Raw genomic sequence first — 11,543 nt, forward strand, 5'->3', positions numbered from 1 at the left:
CGAAAAAATCACACACTTGTAGGAAAATTTGCTTTAAACAAATTGCTTTCCTCACTTGATTTTGGTGAAATTTAATTTGGCTAAATGACTTTAGGGAGTCGATCTTCAGCAAAACTGTCTGCTGCCCATGTGAGCAACTACCTGTAGAATGTCATAAGTAATATACAATGAATACAAACGGGCTTTTGGGGTTGCTGAGAGGTGAGAGGAAAGAATTTCTGAAGGGGCATCTGAAAGGGTCCTGAGGAATGGGTAGGAGTGTAACAGACTTAGAGGGGAAGGGAACAGTGTGCCATGGTCTGTATTGATATGAGTTCCAGCACTGGAAGAGATACCTATCCAGTTCCCTCATGGATACAAAAAAATATTTTAGGTCCTGCTCTCTTTTCAAAAACAACTGTTCTAGTTGGCCAGAAACAAGTGCCAAATTAAACCAGCTATCTTTTTTTTCAGTGGTTCCAACCAGACCTCTGTTGCCCTCCTGTTTGCCATCTTGGGTTTTTCCTACCTGCCACCACTGCCGGATAAGTCAAGAGAATATGAGCAGTGACCACAGGCATTCGAGAATGTTCCTCAGACTATCAATCCCTACCCAAACCTGTACAAAGGCACTACATTGGGGAGGCCTTATAATCCCCTCATTTTCCCGGTTTGAGGAAAGACCTTCAGGATCCAAGCCTTGGATTCCTCCTCCCAATTTCTTGTGACAGTCATAAAACAACTCTCTCTTAAAGGGAATACTCCCTTTATGGAGAAAACCGGTCCACTCTTGAAGTTATGCAGATAAAGTCTGCCTTCTCTTGCCTTTGATGAGAGGAGGATATGCAGCAACCAAATTCGATAGCCAGATGGCTAAGGTTCCTGAACGTCCAGCACTTAGTGGTGTTGCTCAACTGTATCTTTTTTTCCCTCTAAATACTTTTTTTTTCTCTTCCTCTGTTTCTCTCCGCGTTGGAGCCTCCACCCATGAAATTGAAAGATTTCTAGTAGAAATTCCTTTGTTGCATCAGCTTTGGAAATATGGATTACAGTATTCTGTGAAAAACATTTATTACCCTGAACTGTGACTCAGACATTGTTGCATTTCTGGGGTTATAGATTTTCTTTCAGCTAAACTAAGGCTCTAAGTCACAGTGACAGTTCTAATGTGTGTAATACCACAGTACCAGATTCTATTACACACATATTTTTGCTAGAGGTTTACGATGTTAAAAATATTTCTTCTTTTTTCCAATACCTTTCTGTACCTGTTGTGTAAATATATTAGAACCTATAACACCAAAGTCAATTTCCAGATGAAATGTGCATAACAACAGTAGTTTGTCCCTTAAAGAAAAAAAAAAAGAAAAAGCGGATGGGGGGAGGGGGGTGCTGCATCCAAGCTAATGCTATTCAAGCACAATATTGAATTGTAATAAAAGATGAATGAGAGAAAGTGTGTGCCATTGTGAGGGATGGAGAAGGTGACAGAAACCTGAGGCCCCGAAAGGATTTATCATGGGTGTTGCTGAAGGCATTGTGTTGAGAAATCTGCAGACTTATTTGCAAGTATATTTTGTGGGAAAACAGAGCAGTCTACTGAGGAAAGAATTTCCAGAGATTATCTTTTATACAAGATTAAGATAAAACTTAAGAAATATGTGAGAGAAATCTCAACTCATTCTCAAAGGAGTGGAACTTCCAATCCATCAAGGGGTCCCATCAATTCCATAAATGCAGGAAGAGGTCTTTGTTAAAGTACCATCGGGACTGTAATTTTTCAAGGTAGGTGAGAAAAGGCACACGTGGAAGAATGAAGCGGACTTTATTAGCACACCCGCTTGCAAAACCTTAATCCATTAGAATCATGCCAACCAATCCTCCCACTTTTCTTTAGCATCCAAATTTTATTTAACACTCACAGCTGTTCTCTTGGGTATTTAACCATCTTTCTCTTTCTCCTATAAGAATCCAGTGTGACAAATGCTTTCATAGGGGGAAAAAAGCTGATGGCAGTTGACTAAGTCACCTGATGCAGAGAATATGAAAAGATCAGAGAGATTCAGAAATCCCTTCTATTGACTATGTTTTAACTTCTCATGCTTTTTTATCTTCCAGTTAATCAATAACAAAAAAGCAAAATTAACCAAGTTGCACTTGACCTTCCCTTCCATAGCTCCTACACTCATGAGGAAGTGGTAAATGATAAAATGATCACAAGGAGACAGAATGAGACAGACAGACTGACCCAGTTAGCTCCCTATGCCTCACCGCCTGATAACGTTGACCTCAGAGTACCCCTCCACCAAGAAAGAATAATTATGATTTTGTCCAATTTCAGCTTACTCGGTAATTACTAAAAGAAAACTTTGAAAATGTATGGGCTTTCATTTTTTGTGTGTGATATTTATTTTTTGTTTTGTTTGTAGGGGCAATCTAGTACTTCACTGTCTTGTTTCATTTGTAAATCCAGAATTCTATAAAAAGACAAATATTAAAATTCCCATTAAAGGTATCTAGTACCATAAAAATATGTATGCCTTTTGATCTAGTAATTCTACTTAGGTGAATCCTGCTACAGAAAATCATCTAACATGCAAAAATATTTTATATGCAAAAGTATTTTATATGCAGAAATATTTTGCATTTCCAGTACAGAAGTAGGAAATACTCTCTCTCTTTTTTTTTTAATTATTTAAGACCTTTATTAACCTTTATTAACGGGTGCTTGCCTTTTGTTGATTTTTTGAAAAAATCAAGTTGTAATCTTTTATTACAAATTAAAAATGAGGTTCTTAAAAATCTCAACTTGACCAGATATGAAACAATTTAAAAACCTTTAAAGGTGTATTGAGAAAAACCAGGCTTTTTTTTTTCTTAAAAAACACGTTTGTCATTACCAAAAAAAGACGTCTTTAGGTAAAAATAATAAAAACGCCATGCTGCATAGATAATGCAGATAGTTCTATTTATCTGGTCAATGGGCAAAAAGCAAGCACTTAAGGTCTTTAGCTCCAATCTTTTGTTCATTTCTTATTGCTGGAATTTCATCTTCATTTCTTCATGCTGGATGACTAAACCGGATGATGGAAGAGATGGTAAGCCGGCATTGACTCAGCCTCGCCCTGCTCAGCCTCGGGAGCGGACGAATTCTCAGCTGGTGGATCGGCTGCTTTTGTCTCTTTGCCATCTTGCGGTTTAGGGTTTTCTGGGCATCTGTGTGGGTAATTGAAGTTGCCGCGGTACCGACGCTGAGGTGGCGAGGAGGACCCCTGCGGAGTCGTGGTCTATAACTTGGATACATGGGGCGCCTGGGTGGCTCAGTGGGTTAAGCCTCTGCCTTCAGCTCAGGTCATGATCCCAGCGTCCTGGGATCGAGTCCCCCATCGGGCTCTCTGCTCAGCAGGGAGCCTGTTTCCCCCCTCTCTGTGCCTGCCTCTCTGCCTACTTCTGATCTCTCTTCCTCTGTCAAATAAATAAATAAAATCTTTTAAAAAAAAAAATCAATCAATCAATCAATCAATCAATAACCCCGATACATATTCTGTCTCACTGGTCTACCTTGTTCTCCTGCACCCTGGTTGTCAGCACCTTCCATCACTTCTCCCTGCACAGGAGGGTTGGGATACTGTGGTCGACGCCCATAGGGTCTCCGCATGTAGTTAGGTGGGAACTGTCGCTTGTTGCAGGGCCGGCGCTGTTGGGCCTGGCCTTCGGGAGCACTTTCCGATCCCTCGTTCTTTTCCCCACTCTCACTTTGCTGGTAATTGCGTGGAGGACCCCCCGCGACTTGGATAGCGCCTGTAATGGTTACGGTCTGCTGCGTATTTACTGCCTGGCACTGGAACTGCACCAGGGCCCGTCACATTTGCTGCCTCCGCACCCCCCTCCTTCAACACCATCAAACTCACAGTCTCTCCATCTCCTACACTGCGAAGGTACTTCCTAGGGTTACTCTTCTTTACGGCGGTCTGGTGTACAAAAAAAAAAAATACTTCTTCCTTGGTGTCATTCCTGTTGGTGAAACCGTATCCGTTTCTTACACTGAACCATTTTACTGTTCCCAAAACCTTCGTTGCGATGACCTTGTTGTCCCCGCCGGCAGGTGCCACCGATGTGAGGCCGCCCGGGCCGCCGATCCCTGCGCCGCTGCGCGTGGTGCGGGGCTTGGTGTGGGCAGCGTTGGGGGCGGGGGCGGTGGGGGGCGCGGCAGGCGGCTGCTGGGTCTCACTCAGCCTCGCTGCTCCTGGTTGCGGTGATGGTGACTGGGGCCGGCTGCGGCAGCCGCGGCTCCTCCCAGGTGTTAGGCCGGCGGCCGCTGTGGCACTGCTCAGGACTGGCTCTCTGGGGTCCGCTCTCCGCTCCTGCTACCAATTGAACTCAGGAAATACTCTCTTAATTACCTGCTCAGTAGCCACATTCCTCCTCTTCTTTCCTTGATAATCCCCTTAATAATGTGTTTGAGTAGAATTGGCACATCCCAGAGATAAATCATGACCATGATTAGTCCAAGATTAGGTATGAGACCCAGTTCTGCTCAAGGAGTTCCAAGACAAGGCCTCCTTAGAGGGATTCCCAAAATAGAATACTAAGTCAAACTGGTATAAACATTTTTAAGGCTCTTAATACTTGACAAAGTTTTCCTCCCTTCTTTCCCTCCAAAAAAAAGTACATTTTTTTCAAAATTCCTTTTCTCCCTGCCCCCTTGCTTTTGGTTCAAATTCAACTGCGTAGAAACAGGAAGTCTGGAATTGTGGCAGCCGTCTTGAAACTATCATGGAAGGGCCTGAATCACAGATATTGGCCTGTCACCCTGTTCAAATCTGCAGCCATCTGCTTTCAGACTGCACTTCAAAAGTATTCTAACTGAAATACACCTGTGTAATAAAATATTACAGGTTTTCAAAATGATGCTTATGAAATTTTTTGACGTGATGAAAAAGCTTACGATATAACATTAAGTTAAAGGGTGGCAGGTTACAAATCTTAATTTAGAATGTAATATTAGCCATGTTCAAATGTGCATAGAAAAAACGGGAAACAGACAACACAAAATGTTAAAAATATTTGTTTCTAGATGATGGGATCATAAGCCGTTTGTCCTTCAGCTTGTAGTTTTGTTTTTTTTTTTTAAGATTTTATTCATTCATTTGACAGAGAGAGAGAGAGATCACAAGTAGGCAGAGAGGCAGGCAGAGAGAGAGGAAGGGAAGCAGGCCCCCTGCTGAGCAGAGAGCCCCATGCAGGACTGGATCCCAAGACCCTAAGATCATGACCTGAGCCCAAGGCAGAGGCTTAACCCACTGAGCCACCCAGGCGCCCCTCAGCTTGTGTTTTTTTCTTTTTTTTTCTTTGTGTTTTTCTGTATTTTCCAAATAATACAATCAGTTTATATTACTTTTACTATCAGAAGGAAAAAAGACAAACAATAAAGACTCCTATGAGATCAGAGAGTTAAACTAGGATACTCAAAAACAGTCCCAGGGTAAATATGGCCAAGTATCATTTTCTAGACTAAGAGCCATGAATTCTAATCATCTCCAAGGCCCTCACTTATCTTTGTAGCCAGAGAGGGGAAAATTGTTGAATTTAGTATAGTCTCTGATCACTAGGTTACCTAATCTCATCAGTAACAATCACAACTTTTTTGTTTAGAATAATAAATTAGATTTTATTATTTTTACAAAAGCAACTCTTGCTCTTTGTGGGGAAAGAAAAAAAAAAAAACAGAATACATCTGAGAAGTAAAAGATCCCCACCACAACAGCCCTTGGAAGTAAACACTATCAGTGGATCAGTGAATATTTTCCCATTCTGCTAGGTCATATACAAACTTAAAACACAACACACACACACACACACACGTTCTAACTATGTAAGTTCTTAAAAAAGTTACCATCTTTTTCCCCTTTGGCATTATATTGTGGACAATTTTCTATTTCTATTTCTATTCCTTGCAATGGCAGCATGGTATTTTATTGAACAGGAGTACTACAATTTATTTAATGGACATTATGGTTGTTTAGAATTTCTACTACTGAGTTTGAAGAGACTATCAATAATACTCTTCATTTTCCTTTTGGATTTCAGAATAATTAAAAGACAAAGACACAGGATTCAGATACAGAAATCGAATGTCACTTCCATTACCAATTTAAGCAGGCTCTGGAGAACATGGCTTAAGTGTGAGAGCCAAATGAGTTTGCTAGTCAGATTTCTACCACCACCATCAGAATGTAATTTAAACCCAAAAATTCAGATTACCCCTAAGGCCAGAGTTCACCCTATGATCAAGAGCTGATAAGAATCCAACGTCATGCTGCCAGACCCAATCAAGGAGAGGGAGAGGAAGGGGCCAAACAGAAAGTGTTCAGCTCTTTGTTCCAAACACACAACCGAAAACAGTTGCTCCTCCCCAAGGTTAAGGTAGGTGAGGAGATAGGGCAAAAGGTTAAGAACATTAGTCTGGTGTCGTTCCCTCCATGCACTAACATGAAGCCTAGAGAAAGGCTGTCTCTGCCCTCACTTGTCCCAACTAGTGAATTTCCTAGTACAAATAAGCTTGTGCTACTATTTGAGTACTACTGTAGGACAGAGACCTAGATTGCTAGATCAAAAGTCTATTTAAAATCTCAAAAGGTATTTCAAAATTCCCTTCAAAAAATGGTATTGTTAGGAGTTAGTTGGACAGTTAGGTAGTCAGGGCCAGGGTCCCCAACAAGAAAATACGGAGTCAGGACAGCTAAGACGCCACTGCCTTAAGATCCTGTTTTCAGCTTAGACAGAATCACACTCGCGCTCTGCTGTGCAGCCTTTGCAAAAATGACTTCTGCAAAATGTCCTAAAATAAGACAATTAACCACAAAGCATTTGTCCCTATCATGGGCAAGGGACAGTTAAGACATCAGCCCCCAGATGTCAGCACAAGAGATCTTCAGGCTGACGTTAGCCTAATAGGTAGATAGATATGTGAGCGAAGCCCGATCGGCATGGCTCAGCACACCCTGGTTGCTTAAGATAGTTCCACAAAAGAGCTCGTTAAAAACTCTTAAACTTAGAAACTCCAAGGGCAACCCTCTAGGGTCTTCTCCCTCTCCAGGAGCTTTATACTGTTGCTCAATAAAACTTTGCTTTGCTCCCCGCCGTTCTTCATCTAGTCTACCTCTTCGTTCTTTGAAGTAATGCAACTAAGAACCACAGGCACTAAAGGCAGAGAAATCCTTCAATAGTGTCAATTCATTCTCCCACCAAGAGAGGATAAGAATGCTTCTTTTGGGGATGCCTGGGTGGCTCAGTTGGTTAAGCAGCTGCCTTCGGCTCAGGTCATGATCCCGGCATCCTGGGATCGAGTCCCACATCGGGCTCCTTGCTTGGCGGGGAGCCTGCTTCTCCCTCTGCCTCTGCCTGCCACTCTGTCTGCCTGTGCTTGCTCTTGCTTCTCTCTCTATGACAAATGAATAAATAAAATCTTAAAAAAAAAAAAAAAAGAATGCTTCTTTTGCCCCTTCTAGCCAACTACCCACAATACTTTTCATCTTTATCAATCTGTTACACAACAATCTGTTGTCTAGGACTACCAATAAAGGTGAGCTCTTCTTCATAACTCCTGGGCATTTATATCTCTTCTCCCATGCCTGCCTGTTCAGGAACATGAACTTGTTTTCCCAGCAATAGTATCCCATCGGTTTTCACCTTCCATTCTCTCTTGCAAAGTCCTTTCGCAAACAACTGTACAGATTTATGAGAAGTCCAGATGGGGTTAGAGGTGGCACCTCTGGGAATGAATTCAGGTTTTCCTGGAAATATAAGCCAAGCAAACATGTTCCTTTGGCTTTCATAAAACCACATCCCAGGGAAATTATTTAATCAGTCTGTATACAACTACAATATTAAATGCCAAAGTATCATTGGGAGTCAAGGGGTCAAACTTGAGGTCTAGCTCTGCCATTTAATAAACTTGGTTACCTGGAGCAAGCCAAGTCACTAAATCTCTCTAAATTCCAGTAGCTTCTTCTAGCACATAACAGTAGAATGAGATGAACTAGACGGGAAGTTTTCAAGATTTCTTTTCAGCAGCAGAACTGTTATGAGAATTCTAAATATAAAAGAGAAAAAGTCAGAGTGACTCTGTTTGAAGCCAAGATGGGAGACCCTAAGCCTCAGCTAAACAGCATCCAGCTTGTCCCCCCAGTAGCCCCTGATATACTCATAGAATTTCCTCAAAGAATTCTTAGAAACCCATCAAGCCCAGCTTGAAAACCCACAGGCTTAGAACTGCCAAGTACCTCCCAGCACTACTCTAGACAGTCAGGATTTAAAAGAAGGACAATTCTGACTCACTCTAGTATATAAACAAGTGCTGTTACATTACCTAAGGGCCTGTTTCATTTTCAGGTGCTTCTTTTTTTTTTTTTTAATTTTCAGGTGCTTCTAAATTTGAAGATAACTCAGTTAAAAAAAACTGACACAAATAGCATTAGCATCTGTAACAGAATGACTCCAGGCTAGAATGGACTTTAGGAACTCTTCAACACTTAAAATACCTAGATTTGGAAATATCTAATATTAATGTTTTATAAGATTACCTCATGGGGACCATAGGATTAAGCCTTGCCCTAAAGGTAGGGGTGTGTTTCCCCTTGATGGGACTCATCATTTGTATTGTTGCTTGGCTTAAGAAGACATCAACACAGCAGCAGAAAACAGGCTTTAGGAAGAAGCCTTAAGAAGGGTGAGGAAAGAAATATCCTCAGACTGGCTACATAATTTGTGGAGCACAGGACAAAATAAAAATATGGTGCCCCTTGTTCAGTAATTATTAAGAACTTCAGCTGGCAGAGTGAAATAAGTCAATCAGAGAAAAACAATATTATCATATGATCTCTCCGATATGAGGAATTTAAGAGGCAGGGTGAGGGGTTGTGGGGGGTAGGGAAGGAAAAAATGAAACAAGATGGGATTGGAAGGGGGACAAACCATAAGAGACTCTCAATCTCAGGAACAATCTGAGGATTGCTGGGGGGTAGGGGATTAGGGGTAGGGTGGCTGGGTAATGGACACTGGGGAGGGTGTGTGCTATGGTGAGTGCTCTGAATTGTATAAGACCGATGATTCACAGACCTGTACCCCTGAGGCAAATAATATATTATATGTTAATTAAAATAATAAATAAATAAAACTTCAGCTGGCAGAGCATTAAACCATGTGTATGATTTTTTTTAAGATTTTATTCATTTGTTTATTTATTTATTTGAGAGAGATCGCATGTGGGGGTGGGACGAGTGGGCAAGAGCTGAGGGAGAAGGAGAGAATCTCAGCAGATTCCTCACAGGGCTCCATCTCTGTACCGGGAGATCATGACCTGAGCCAAAATCAAGAGTCTGTTGCTCATCTGACTGAAGCACCCAGGTGTCCCTGTGTGGAAGAGGATTCTAATGGGGGGAACTTAGATGTACAGATGGCTTGTCTGCCAGTCAAGCTGGGCTACCACGACCCCGAGATCTAATGGTGAGTTTGGGCCACACTCTGAGGAATAGTAGTGTCTGAGGCACGTCTGATGTGCGCATGAATAAGAGGAAGTTAAGTGGACCCTCAGAAGAGCCTGAGAACAAGGCAATGAACTGTAGGAAACCTGGCTCCTGACGTGCTAAGGAGTTAAGTAAACTATTCTCTGCATGTCACGGCCTTTGCATTATTCAGGAGCCTTCAAGGAAACTCCTTAAAATGCTCCCCACTCGTGCTTTGGACTTCTGGAAAAGAGCTTCATAGAACTCCGATGGAAGATCCCAGCTCCCTCTCCAGGGGGACACATGTGGATCACAGAAGGGGACAGCTGTGCCTAGCAGGAGAGGGTGAGCACAGGTAAATAACCATGAGACAATGTGATAAGGGCTAGGAGAGATCCACCCCACGCACCATGGTAAGGGAGGGATGGTTTCCTTTTGGGAGGGACTGAGGAGAGAACCTGAGAACGACCCTGCAAGAAGGCACCGGTGTTAGCCAGTGGGAAACAGCACCAGAAGAGGGACGAGTGAATGAATGAATGAATGAATGAATGAATGAATGAATGAATGAATGAATGAAAATGCGTGCACGTACCACATGAAATCATCCCAGAGGCACACATACCACAATTTGGAAAACACTATATTGAGTAAATAAAAACCAGACTTGACATTTTAAGTAAGGTTCTGCTACTTACTAAAATCTTCAGGCAAGAAGAAGAAAGAACACACACCCAGCAGCGTTTCAGCGCCTCACTCGTCTCGGTAGCTTCAGACAACATGCTCTTACACATCTTGATGCGGAACAAATACGTAGAACTAGCTTTCTGACTTGAATAAGTCATATTAAGGGTCTTTTCTAAGAACTGTTTTTCTTTCCAATTGAGCAAGGGTCTCTTAGATCCAGGAGACCTGTGGAGAGAGGCCTCCAGGGCCAAGGGGAATGGGTACTTCCAGCATGAGGGCGGCAGTGGAGTTTCCCTCAGCTCACAGCCCTCCTTGTCACAGCATTAGTCCAACAAAAGCTCTGTCTTCTACCCTCGCTTTGTCTTGCCAATGATCCTATCCCTACCATGAAAAGGCCAAGAGAGGAAAAGGAAGGGATGAGAGAATCCCATCTTGCCCCTCTGAACTACAGGCTGTCGATCAGTCCCCATGACTTGTTGCCTTTCAGTGAGCAGAACAGACGGCACCCCGGTCATGCTGTCCTATCAAGGCAGAGTTCAGACGACACCCGGTGGCAGCCTTGGGGGGAGGGGAACCAGCTTCTCTTCTGATGAAAGAGAGGCAAGCAGGTATCTGGGTAGTAATGGCCTCCTGGGCTGCCCTGCCAAATTCATACAAAAACCAGCAGCCACCCACCCAGGGCCTCCACCCACAGCGTCCAGAAGCCCTGTCTCAACCCCACGTCTAGCAATCGTTTCTCCTGCACTTGACAAAGAATTAAGCTAGACGGAAAACAAAGTGAATTTTTTACCTATCAACTATGTAAAGGCACCCCAAATTTTGTGGGATATTTTTATGATTATAAATGTAGCAGATGCTTTATGAGGAGATTTAATTTTTTTTAATATTTTTATTTATTTATTTGACAGAGAGAGAGAGAACACACAATCAGGGAGAGTGGCAGGCAGAGGGAGAGGGAGAACCCAGTGCAGGGCTCCATCCCAGGACCCTGGGATCATGACCTGAGCTGAAGGCAGACACTTAACCAACTGAGCCACCCAAGCACCCCGGAAATTTAATATTTTAATGTTAGGTTTTTAAATCTGATAGGCATAAAAGAGGAAGGAAAAAATCATACCCAAAGTTAGTATCATTTTTGCTATTTTAGTATTCTCTGTAGCTTTTTTTTTTCTGTGCGGTTTCACATCCTCAAAGATTGAACTATATATTCAGTTTTTTATCAATATTTTTTGTAGAAATATTTAATACTCTTATAGCTAAAGTATGATATGTTTATTAGAGAGAACATAACAAAAGTAAAGAAAAATAAAAATAATCATTCACAGTCTCACCACCCTGAGACAACAGCATAATATTTTTATTATTTTAGTTTTT

The 11,543-nt window shown here is 42.2% G+C and overlaps 1 pseudogene; it reads right to left on the reverse strand.

Moving 5' to 3' along the window:
- Positions 1-2,845: 2,845 nt before the first annotated feature.
- Positions 2,846-10,264, reverse strand: LOC116590198 (annotated as a pseudogene).
- Positions 10,265-11,543: the final 1,279 nt, after the last annotated feature.

The sequence above is a fragment of the Mustela erminea genome, chromosome 5 (assembly GCF_009829155.1).
Source record: "Mustela erminea isolate mMusErm1 chromosome 5, mMusErm1.Pri, whole genome shotgun sequence".
In the NCBI taxonomy this organism is placed as follows: domain Eukaryota; kingdom Metazoa; phylum Chordata; class Mammalia; order Carnivora; family Mustelidae; genus Mustela; species Mustela erminea.